Source organism: Ostrinia furnacalis, unplaced genomic scaffold, assembly GCF_004193835.3.
Source record: "Ostrinia furnacalis isolate ACB-3 unplaced genomic scaffold, ASM419383v2 OfSCF7265, whole genome shotgun sequence".
Classification (NCBI taxonomy): domain Eukaryota; kingdom Metazoa; phylum Arthropoda; class Insecta; order Lepidoptera; family Crambidae; genus Ostrinia; species Ostrinia furnacalis.
The window spans coordinates 47,647-60,784 of NW_021137504.1; the positions used below are offsets into that span (position 1 = coordinate 47,647).

At 37.8% G+C, this 13,138-nt stretch overlaps 2 non-coding genes across 2 annotated transcripts; both read left to right on the top strand.

Annotated features, from left to right (window-relative positions):
- Nucleotides 1-9,385: 9,385 nt before the first annotated feature.
- On the top strand, nucleotides 9,386-9,469 carry TRNAL-CAG (transfer RNA leucine (anticodon CAG)). Its single transcript has one exon. It is a non-coding gene; the product is annotated as a tRNA-Leu (tRNA).
- Nucleotides 9,470-12,317: 2,848 nt separating this feature from the next.
- TRNAL-CAG (transfer RNA leucine (anticodon CAG)) lies at nucleotides 12,318-12,401 on the top strand. Its single transcript has one exon. It is a non-coding gene; the product is annotated as a tRNA-Leu (tRNA).
- Nucleotides 12,402-13,138: the final 737 nt, after the last annotated feature.

The following is a 13,138-nucleotide window of genomic DNA, read 5'->3' on the forward strand; positions in this document are numbered from 1 at the left end:
CATCCATGTTCTTCCCGCGACCGTCACCAGATCATCGGTCCACCGAGTCGAAACATAATACATATAATAATATTATTTAGAAGTTAAAGGTATCATGGCGTTAAATAGAACCTTCTTAGTAATTAAATATAAGTCTCTTTAAGCACCGAAACCTTGAATGGTTTTTATTTGGAGGCCTTTTCAGCAATGGACGTCCTATGACTGAAATGATAATGATGATGATGATGATCTTACATGGTTATTAACCACTGATCAATTCAGTATTTATTTTAACTATTTGTATAAATGTCATGTACTTAGTCGCAATAAGACCTCCATAATTATAAAATGTTTAAAACTCTCAACTAAACTTACCTACCATCTCGTGCTTGCATATTTGAAATGCTCGCACTGATGAGTACGGGCTTGTCCTCTGGGAATGTGAGACAGTCAACCTGAGAGCTGCTCATTGCTCTTCGCTAATGCGAACCCCTTCTAACACAAAGCACATCATTACACATCTTCGTAATGGCACAAATTAAATTATACGTAAACTACACGGTTTGTTAAATTCACAACCAAACAAAGATGGCTTACACCCGTGTTCACAAACATTACTATGAAGTCTCACAGGGCGCGTGGACGCGCAGGGTCACACACGAAACAATCACGGAGCTCTATTCAACGCTGTGCGTTCGATTTGCTGCTTCGTTTGTGAATACGGGCGTTAGTTCATAAAATTAAAACTATACCCCTACCTCGAACTATGTACATCCAACCAAAGAAAAGATTACGTTTCATTAGCATGTAGCTGTGTCATTTTTCAGAATCATCATTTCAGTTTAATATTTTAACTCTATGTAGAACTCTCTATGTAGACTCTGGTACCATTTAACTACGAGTAGATAGGACACGGTTTGTTTTTTTTCATCCAAGTTAAATATCAACACTGACTTGAACGAAATGTACTGAAACTTATTTTTGTGTTTACATTGACAATGTTACTGGGGATTTTGATCATAAACTAGCAAATGAAGCCTAAATATCTGGTGGTTCACACGCCACGAAGCGGTCCGCCGTCATTAGGGCTGCACACCCTTTTAACTTAAAATAAATATTTTAGTTCAACGTGTGGAGTTAATAATTAACGCACATGCTCGTGTGTTCCCGATGACAGCGGATACAAATACAGCCGTGCGATGGGGCGTGACCCAAGTTTTTACAGGCGGCGATTTGGTTATTGACTTTGTGCATCTATAAAATTATCTGAATTGATGTAAACGCAATCTGATTTTTATGAAGTACAAGTACTTTAAGTTTCCTGCAACAACACGTCTTTTCTCTATCTCTTTTTTGGAATTTCTTTCTTTTGCGGTGATCTGCCACAAAACCATACAAATAATTAATTCCATATAGATATTTCAAGTAGAGCGTTCGTAAAGAACAAGTCCCAAAATTGTGTGTTTAAAAGCAATTAAAAATCTTGCAAATCATTGACTCCTCATGACTGACGAATGATTCGTTACTTTAAAGTTTTAATGCCTAGGCGCAGACCACCGACTTTTAGATAGTTGGGCCCGATTCTTAGTTATATGAGGAAACGGCCGATACCAAATCGGCGTAATGTGCGCACTTCCATACATGCCCATACTGATTAACTGCCCGACTAAACTATCGGCCGAGAAAAAGTTGGTGGTCTGCGCCTAGGCTTAAACTAATTAGTATTAATTGTAAAAAAAAAGTCATTTAGTAAATCGTTAATTCTTCTGTCTTGCGCCACGGACTAGATTACACAGCGTCTGCGCTTGCTTATTAGCGGTGTTGTCCTGTCCCCGTGTATAATGCATAACTTATAAATATACTATTAGTTGGTCTTACTCGTTTGAACCCATTTTAACACTAGCTGGGGCCGCGACTTCGTACGGGTAAAAACTGTTTTATAGAGTACTAGCTATTGTTCGCGACTTTGCCCGCAATAAATTTAGTTTATCTCATACGTATCGTTGTAAATTAAGCTTATATTTTATTCTGGTTTATAATCAATAATACTGTAGTTTCATCAAAATCTATTGAGCAGTTTTAGCGTGAAAGAGTAACAAACATCCATGTAATCTTTCGCGTTTAAGTATTAGTAGGGTTTCATTCGTTATGTGTGTTCAACTGTTCATTCAACCACGATACCTTTGATACTTGCCTACTGCTTCTACATTAGATATAAATATTTTGTAAAGTCCATCGTGCTCGTCACACTAAAATTAGTCCACAGTTGGATTCAAACCCACTCCTTTATTGTAGTCTAGTTCGTAAACCAGGATAATCCCCATTGTGTTTCAAAAACCAATGCCTATTACAACCTAGCAACATCACTAAAACCTGCCAAAAATGCTTTGAAATACAATAGTCCTTCAATACGTGCTGTGCTTTCAATTCCATTCGGTGACAATGCCGGGGCGTGAACCGAGTAGCGGCCGCATTGTAGCCTCGCAAAAGTGCACCGGGCTCAAGGGTCATCGTAGGGAACCTAGATTGGGCTGACGGAAATGGAAGCGGCATGGGATCATAGAAAAAGGGTTGTTTTTCCCATCAGTCTGCAGACCACTATGGGAAACCACGTGAACTGTCCGAGCTAAACTAAAATAACATATTATTTCTTAATTAATTTTAAGTCTGCATTATGTATTCTTATAGCTGTGGGAATTGCTGATTTACCATCAGGTGAGATACAGGCCAAGAGCTTTCTCGTTGTGGATAAACAAATCTGTCCTATTTTTTGTGTGATTTATTTATCTGTGTATGAAAATTATTGTTTTCCAAATAAACTTTGCTTAGCTCTAGGTCTGCAACCCACATTAATATGTCAAAATAGATTCTAAAGCCTGGTCCATGAGCACGTAGAATCCCGTCCAATGACTCCAAGCTGCCCATCCTTGTCGCTCGCACGTACCTAATTACGTTGCTGTCGCGCTTGCACACTCACTGCGGGCGCGCGTCGCACAGTCGCGACAGCAATATAATTACGCGCGAGCGATAAGGATGGGTAGCTTGGGGTCATTGGACAGGATTCTACGTGCTCACGGACCAGGCTTTAGTCATAAAAGTCTCATCATCATCTTTTCAGCCATAGGACGTCCACCGCTGACTTTTCTCTCAAAGTTCACGATAATTTGATATCTGCAGATAAAGATGTAGCGGAAGCTTTTGACAATTTTTTTGGGAATATAGCTTCAGCAACAACTGCCAACTTAAAGTCATCTCCCTCCGAGGCCGAAGAAATATTGAAAACCCACGTGACACCCTGTGACTCGCACTTCTCTTTTAAACATATTACTCCATTAGATATCACTAAAACTTTTAATCTTTTAAACGTAAAGAGTACAACTGATATCTGGGGCATCTCTGTCAAGATAGTCAAACACATTATAGATATAATTTCCCCACAGTTAGCGATAATATTCAATAATTGCATAGAGAAGGGAATCTTCCCCGACCTCATGAAACATAGTAGACTAATGCCATTATTTAAGTCTGGTAGCAAAACCGACCCTGGCAATTATAGACCCATTTCTATCTTGCCCGCTCTGAGCAAGATTTTTGAAAAAATCATACAGGAGCAACTTATGATTCACTTTGGCTCTAATAAACTGTTTCATAGTGAACAATATGGTTTCACCAAGGGTCGTTCCACCACCGATGCAGGGGTTGCACTACTTAAACATATCTTCGAGGCTTGGGAGAATTCTCAAAATGCACTAGGGGTCTTCTGTGATCTCTCAAAAGCTTTTGACTGCGTAGAACATCAAACGCTAATTCGCAAACTGCACTATTATGGGGTAAAGGACTCGGCTTTGGATTTAATACAATCCTATTTAAACTTTAGAGTTCAAAAAGTTGACATAAATGGTGTTTTGTCTTCTGGGTCACCTGTGAAAATGGGAGTTCCGCAGGGGTCCATTCTGGGTCCATTCTTGTTTCTTATATACATTAATGATCTACCATATTTTGTTAAGGACTCTTGCGAAATCGTGTTATTTGCTGATGACACATCTTTGATTTTTAATATCGATAGAAGTAAAAATAACTTTGACGATGTAAATAATGCACTAACAAGAGTTTTAAGTTGGTTCACTACAAATAATTTACAACTCAATGCAAAGAAAACAAAATGTATAAAATTCTCTTTGCCTAACGTAAAAACAGTTAGTACACAAATTTACCCCCGTTTCGTAAAATCCGTTCTTATTGGATGTCTACGCCCTATAAGGAACCTACCTGCCATTTAGTTCCTGAGATTTCGTGATAAGTGAGTCAGTCAGTCACCTTTGTCTCTCAAAAATATCGTTTTAACAGACGTCTATTACTGGACAAGGCCTCCCCAAATGGTTTCCACGGATTCCGTGGAGGGTAGTTGAACGGGAAGCATGGTCGATCTGTTTTAATGGTTTCAATTTATTATTTAATGGACTTTAGTGTACAAATTTGGTGTTATTTTGTGTTCTAAAGTGCAGTGAAGTGATAAATTATAAAAAACATTGAAATACTTCGAATTTGAGCGCGCATCGAGTGTCGAGTGGGTTGTCGTATGAACAACCCGCTTTGGACCCGGTGGCGTCTTGAAACCTGCTTACGGGCATACTTAACTCCACGGAATCCATGAAAAATCAATAGAACTGAAACACCCACGTTCTATTGATAACTATGTCAATTTTCACTCGACATTGGCAGAAATAAACCTCCCAGAGAGGTTTGGTTGCCATTAATAAAAAATAAAAAAAATGGTTTCCACATCGAGCGGTCCTGCGCTACCCACATCCAGATTCTTACCGCGACCTTCACCAGATCATCGGTCCACCGAATCAAAACTTAATACATATAATAATATTATTTAGAAGTTAAAGGTATCATGGCGTTAAATAGAACCTTCTTAGTAATTAAATATAAGTCTCTTTAAGCACCGAAACCTTGAATGGTTTTTATTTGGAGGCCTTTTCAGCAATGGACGTCCTATGACTGAAATGATAATGATGATGATGATCTTACATGGTTAACCACTGATCAATTCAGTATCTATTTTAACTATTTGTATAAATCTCGTGTACCTGGTTAGTCGCAGTAAGACCTCCATAATTATAAAATGTTTAAAACTCTCAACTAAACTTACCTACCATCTCGTTTTTGCATATTTGAAATGCTCGCACTGATGAGCGCGGGCTTGTCCTCTGGGAATGTGAAACAGTCAACCTGAGAGCTGCTCATTGCTCTTCGCTAATGCGAACCCCTTCTAACACATAAGAACATCGTTACACATCTTCGTAATGGCGTGTAGATGCCACAAATTAAATTATACGTTAACTACACGGTTTGTTTCACATCCAAACAAAGATGGCTTATACCCGTATTTGCAAACATTACTATGAAGTCTCACAGTGCGCGTGGACGCACAGGGTGACACATGAACCAATCACGGAGCTCTATTCAACGATGTGTTTGATTTGCTGCTTCACATAAGCAAGCATCGTTTGTGAATACGGGCGTTAGTTCATAAAATTAAAACTATACCCCTACCTCGAACTATGTACAGTCGCGGAATGAAAAGGTTCGTCATCTTAGTGTCGGTTTTCGCTTGCACTAGATATTGTAAGAGTCAAACCTGCCAACATAACCGTGCAAGAAACAGTGCTGTGCTAACATTTAAATAAATATGACGTTTGCTAACGAATACGGTTTTGCTTGTTTATTTTTCTATCCCATCAGTGCAATATTACGAGTACAAAATGTAGTTTTTTTTATTTAATAGAAATAATAATGGCAGGTTGAACCAACAAGAAGGTTTAAGTTTATCAATCATAATAATCTTCTTGACAAGATAAATCGTCAAACAACTTTAATCTGAATAATTTTGAACTTTACTGACGAACAGCTAAAGATTATTTTCTCTAACTCGAGATTATTCTGTAACATAGTTTCAAAAGGTAATAATTATGTGCTCGCGATTCGTTGAAGGAATCAATTTGAAAACTGACGAACCTTTTCATTCCGCGACTGTACATCCAACCAAAGAAAAGATTACGTTTCATTAGCATGTAGAGGTAATCTGTGTCATATTTTAAGAGCGTTGTCGCATTTTTCATGCAGAAATCGAGAATTTGGCAGATTTCGAAATGATTTTAGTCATATAATTTATTGTTATAGCTTCTTTTGACTTATATCATCGTAATTATCATACATTTTTATGGAATGTCTATTGACAAAATCTCGTTCAAATTGGATTTTTGCCTACGAAAACAGCGAATTTCGAAAGCCTGTTTTCCAGGTAACTCGCGAAGGCACAACTTTGAACTAATATTACAACAAATTTATTTCTAAGTAAGAAGATAGAATATATTCATTAGAATAAGCATACCCTGAAGAAGAAAGTGTATTAAGAAAATTTTGATGTTTANGTCTTTACTGTAAAGGTAAAGGTATTAATAATACAATGAAGCAATTAATGTACAAAAAGTAACTAACGTACACAAATAACGTAATACAAACTTACTGAACTAATATTGGCACGTTAATATGACTTCCTTTGTAAATAATCTTCTATATTTCTTAGAATTAATATCTTGCTTGATGTCTCTTTAAACAAACTCCCATTCCAAGTATCTTATTATTAATTTTATTTCCTGGAAGATTCTTCATTCCTGAGAAAAACGTGATCTTTTTAGATCGTGCCAAAATCAAAGACCGCCAATAAAACTTCGGCATCTCGTTACATATTTCGTAGAGCATTTGTATTATTATTTATGGTTATAATTTTTATTTCAGGAGTCATTTATTTTCAGACTCTTCTTCTTTTGAAATAAAATTGCTCCATTCTACCAAAATATTGGGGGCACACAATATCTTGAAGAAACGCATTGAAAGCTTTAAAGTAATGTCAATTGATTTGAGAAGATGTCAACTCAATGAACCAATTACTGTCATCGATAATTGGATTACACAATGAAGCGCGTGCGCCGATTCAATTTAATTGTTAACAATTTCGTTGCCATGAGAAATGCACCCAAGCGTGTAGTGTAGGTAATAAGTAGGTACAATAAGTTCATAGACTTTTCTATCAAGATTCTAAGCCTGGGTTGTACCATCTTACTTTAACTTTAACAAACGTCAAGTTAGTCATAAACTCCTTACGAAAAACATCAGTAAGACGGTTCAATCCAGCCGCCTTATAATAAGGACGTTATTACAGCTGCTTACTTAAGGTACCCACTGAAAACCAGTGTCTTGGCACTTGGCAGTAAAATGTCAACTATCAAGATGATACTGAGTGGGCGACCTCTTTGGCAAATTCTTTTTTTCCTCTTTTCTCTCCATTGTTTTTGTACTTTTTTTTTGTTGTCAAATAAATATTTTTTTCTTTCTTTCTTACTTTATAGTGGTTCTCAAATCTCTTCCAGCCTTTTAGAGCAGGGTTCCACATTAAGTATTGAGCTGGCCATAATGGAGTCCTGCAGGACAATGCGCTGCATTAGCCGTGTTTCCCTCATCTTGCCATTGTTGGCTGAGAGGTCTTGCCATCCACCACGATAGCCCTAATAACCGATCATGTAAGTGTGCCAATTATTGGATACTTGCGTGGATTTTGGGATTTCGCTTTTCTGTCCAAAAAACCTTTGTTATTAGCCAACGCGCAATGAGCTTTTGTATCGCCCGCCGGTAAAAAAACTTATAATTTAACCTCTTTAATTAATTTGCATGAGAAAAATTATCAACCTATAGAAATATTTTTATAGCCGCTGGATTTTCAGGAGAGACTCCTTACTTATAGTATGGTTATGAACAATTTTTACAGTGGGATCAGAAAAAAATCGGCTGTATTGTTACTTACAAAAAGATGCCATAAGCAAATTGTATTAGAACAGTCTCCATCGGGATTCGAACACGGAACTGTGACACTGTGGTTCCGGGTAGTTGCAGTCCGGTCCCCAAATTCCAGGTCAGGCGGTCGTTATTATAACATTTACGTCCATAACAAAAACAGTTACTAAAAATAATTCTTTACTTAACCTTTTTGCCATCAAGCACACTGTATCATAAACCATCTTTATGTGCAAAATTGTACCTTATTACAATTGCCGTAAGAACAGCGTGTTACTTGTTCTGCCATAGTCTGTATAAACGACAGCACATCAAGGCAAGTAAATACTGTAAGACTGATACGACCTGCAAGCTTTCAACGCACCTGTAACGCCCCTGGGTCTGCGGGTGTCTATGGGCGACGGTGATCACTTACCATCAGGTGATCCGTATGTTCGTTTGCCTCCTGTCACATAAAAAAATGTTATAGCTGTTCTAATAGGGGCTATTTTGCAAAAATGTATAAACTGATGTGCTGAGTTTGTTGCGCGCTTCTTTTCAGCACTTAGTCTGCCAAATGGTGGTCTCGCAGCGCTGGTAGGGCAAATAGAGTACGAGACATGTAAAGGCTCCTTATGAGCAAAACTTCAGTTTTAGTTTTTTCTTGAAAAATAAATATAAAATCACCCTTCAGCCAATAGGGATAGGGCTGCCAACAAAAAAGCCGGACTTTTGGCTTCATTTGGCCGGACATTTTACACTAAAAGCCGGGCATACTGTCTGTCACATGTGCAATTAGTGTCGTAGCTCACGAGTGAGTACCATCATCCTCGGTAGTCCAACATCCTGATGCGTGCGCTTGACATTAATCTGTGGCTCGACTTTCGACGGGCGCGGCAGTCACTTAAAAAGCCTAACAAAAGCCGGACAGGCCGGACAAGACAATATTTGGCCGGACAAGAACGTAAAAAGCCAAACATGTCCTGGCACCCTAAATAAGGACGGAGCAGTAAAGAAAAATGTTGCAAAAACGGGAAAAATTATTCAAACTATTTTCACACATACGAAATATTTTTGACTTTGACTTGACTGACTTTGCTGTCTGTCTGTACATTCGGTGGTCCCGCCATTCGCACATTACGACTTCCTACGGGCGCGCACGTGCGCAGGAGTGGACGATCAAAGCGCGCGCCGGACGCGCCGCCATTTTGTTGCGATAAACGCCGCGTCAAGTGCAACGCGCGATTTCCACTCAAATAAAACTTGAATGAACAAGGTGTTGAGTTGCTTATTTTGTTCCGAGTTTTTAATATGACATTGTATTCTAAGACAACGGAAATTATAAACTTTAAGCATTTTATAGAATTAAAACACACTTTTTACAAATGTAGAAATAAAAAAATGTATCAGATCTGACATATTAAATGTCATTCTTTTTTCAGTTGGGTAAACAAGCTAAAAAAAGCTTTTCAAGGAAAATACAAAATTGAAACATAATCATAGATAGCAAATAATAACAGATATATTTGCTATGAATATGAAGCATAATTTCGACAACCTCTATATCGTCAGGATGGCCGAGCGGTCTAAGGCGCTGCGTTCAGGTCGCAGTCCACTTCTGTGGGCGTGGGTTCGAATCCCACTTCTGACAATATCTTTTTGTATTTTTTTTTTCGAAATATTTTTAAAACCCTTTTAAAACCCCTTTTATCTGGTTTTAAAAATTAATCATTGCAGTTTAATAAATTCTTACTATAATACTATAATTATTTCTAAAACAAAAGCTTATTCGTTCTTTCTGTACGCAGTATGCGCCGTGGGTCAGCCACTTATAAAATAAATAGACTTCATAACAGTCGGCTTATTGTGCGAGATTATCAACTAAATACGAACTTTGTATTTGTTATCGGAGAGCCAATAGCTCTTCTTTTAGCTCGTCAATTACGCCGCAACTTATCTTCAGGAATGACGACAGTCAGTAGGGTTTTGTTTCATTCCTTGGTCTATTTATTTNATGGCCTAAGTTTCAATTAAATTGTTTAAATTTTAGAGGTAGAAAATATTGTTCAAGCAAGCGACGGTATGTCTATGGATAATCACAAAAAGTTACGTATTTTATTCGCGGAGCGACGATCGGCCTATCTCACCTCCCCAATGGCCGGAGCGCGACTGACGTTAACCGATTAGAACGCTGTGATTGGTTGCTGGTGTTCGGTTTAACGGCAATCTTGTATTATTACTCAAAATTTTAGGTACCTAAAATCGTGTGACCAACGTATTTCGCTTTCTCATTTCGAAATAATTATAAGAAGATATTTTTTTGACTAATGTGTGGAAAGTATATTTAATTACGATGATTTTAGTATATGCTACACACAAATTGAATGAAAATTGTGAATGCAGTAACCAAATGTTTTATTGCAACCGAAGGTGTGACACGATGAGATGAGAACGCGAAAAATGACCCCGTTTTTTATCGTTTCATGTGATGTTTTCGTATTATTTATGCTTCTATTACGATAAAAATTATTTTGTATGTAGCTAAATAGATATTTTATCATCTGATTTCAAAGTTATTGTTCTAACTTATACCGTTAATGAACTATTATTGTGTGACCATCAAATTTGAGTGTAAATGAGAAGTACCCATAAAAATCTCATAAGTTAACCTCTTTAATTAATTTGCATGACAAAAATTATCAACCTATAGAAAAAAATTTATAGGGGTTTTCAGGAGAGACTCCTTACTTATAGTATGGTTATGAACAATTTTTACAGTGGGATCAGAAAAAAATCGGCTGTATTGTTACTTACAAAAAGATGCCATAAGCAAATTGTATTGGAACAGGTGTATTTTTACTTGCGTTCATCACGCTAATATTAGTCTCCATCGGGATTCGAACCCGGAACTGTGACACTGTAGTTCCAGGTAGTTGCAGTCCGGTCCCCAAATTCCAGGTCGGTCAGGCGGTCGTTATTATAACATTTACGTCCTTAACAAAAACAGTTACTAAAAATCATTCTTTACTTACCCTTTTTGCCATCAAGCACACTGTATCATAAACCATCTTTATGTGCAAAATTGTACCTTATTACAATTGCCGTAAAAACAGCGTGTTACTTGTTCTGCCATAGTCTGTATAAACGACAGCACATCAAGGCAAGTAAATACTGTAAGACGGATACGACCTGCAAGCTTTCAAGAAGAGAGCGTATCTTCACCTTAAAGGCCGGCAACGCACCTGCAACGCCCCTGGGTCTGCGGGTGTCTATGGGCGACGGTAATCACTTACCATCAGGTGATCCGCCTGCTCGTTTGCCTCCTGTCACATAAAAAAAATGTTATAGCTGTTCTAATAGGGGCTATTTTGCAACTAAAATGTATTGTCTGATGTGTTGATGGTGACTGAGTTTGTTGCGCGCTCAGTTTCTATGATCTGAGGTTGCGCGCTTCTTTTCAGCACTTAGTCTTGCCAAATGGTGGTCTCGCAGCGCTGGTAGGGCAAATAGAGTACGAGACATGTAAAGGCTCCTTATGAGCAAAACTTGAGTTTTAGTTTTTTCTTAAAAAATAAATATAAATATACATAATTTATAGCCAATAGGGATAGGGCTGCCAACAAAAAGTCGGACTTTTGCTTCATTTAGCCGGAAATTTTACACTAAAAGCCGGGCATACTGTCGTCTGTCACATGTGCCTGTCTCTGTGTCGTAGCTCACGAGTGAGTACCATCATCCTCGGTTGCCCAACATCCTGATGCGTGCGCTTGACATTATTCTGTGGCTCGATTTTCGACTGCCGCGGCAGCCACTTAAAAAGCCTAACAAAAGCCGGACAGGCCGGACAAGACAATATTTGGCCGGACAAGAACGTAAAAAGCCAAACATGTCCTGGCACCCTAAATAAGGACGGAGAAGTAAAGAAAAATGTTGCAAAAACGGGAAAAATTATTCAAACTATTTTCACACATACGAAATATTTTTGACTTTGACTTGACTGACTTTGCTGTCTGTCTGTACATTCGGTGGTCCCGCCATTCGCACATTACGACTTCCTACGGGCGCGCACGTGCGCAGGAGTGGGCGATCAAAGCGCGCGCCGGACGCGCCGCCATTTTGTTGCGATAAACGCCGCGTCAAGTGCAACGCGCGATTTCCACTCAAATAAAACTTGAACAAGGTGTTGAGTAAATTATTTTGGTCCGAGTTTTTAATATGACATTGTATTCTAAGACAACGGAAATTATAAACTTTAAGCATTTTATAGAATTAAAACACACTTTTTACAAATGTAGAAATAGTCCCGAAATGTAGAAATAGTCCTGAAATGTAGAAATAAAAAAATGTATCAGATCTGACATTTTAAATCTCATTCTTCTTTTAGTTGGGTAAACAAACTAAAAAAAGCTTTTCAACGAAAATACAAAATTGAAACTTAATCAAATGTAACAGATATGTTTGCTACGAGTATGAAGCATAATTTCGACCATTCCAATATCGTCAGGATGGCCGAGCGGTCTAAGGCGCTGCGTTCAGGTCGCAGTCCACTTCTGTGGGCGTGGGTTCGAATCCCACTTCTGACAATATGTTTTTGTATTTTTTTTTCGAAATATTTTTAAAACCCTTTTAAAACCCCTTCTATCTGGTTTTAATAATTAATCATTGCAGTTTAATAAATTCTTACTATAATACTATAATCTATATATATGTTACGGTTAAAGATAGGTGTGAACATAAACTTAAGATTAGCCGGCTAAACTTAAGTTTATCTTCGAGAAGCAGCTAATGTTCGATAACATGTTAGTTTGCGTCGTGATATTCCATCTTTAGCCGGCTAATGAGCACATTAGCCAAAACGAATCGGCTAAAAATGTATTCGATGGGCGCGCCAGGCCGGTGGAGGGCTTGAGGGGGCGGTTGGGAGACAACGCGCATTTTGTAATTTTAAATACCTACAGAAGATCCTGTAATGAACAAATGGTTCCTTATTATTTTATTTTAATGATTAGGTAGATATTATTTTAAGTAATTAATATTTTGTTATTGTAATAATTGTAATTTTGAACACCTACATAGGTACTTAAAAGTATGTGTAACGAAAGTGATTATTTTTTAATAAAGTTTTCGTGTCAAAATAGTAAACATTATTACATTGTTTCCTTTTCCATTTCGTTCTACATTTTTAGCCAAGGGCCTGCGGTTACACTTAAGTTTAGCCGGCTAAAGACAGAAGAAACTAACATTAACACCTCGTCGAAAATAAACTTAAGTTTAGCCGGCTAATCTTAAGTTTATGTTCACACCTATCTTTAGCCGTAAC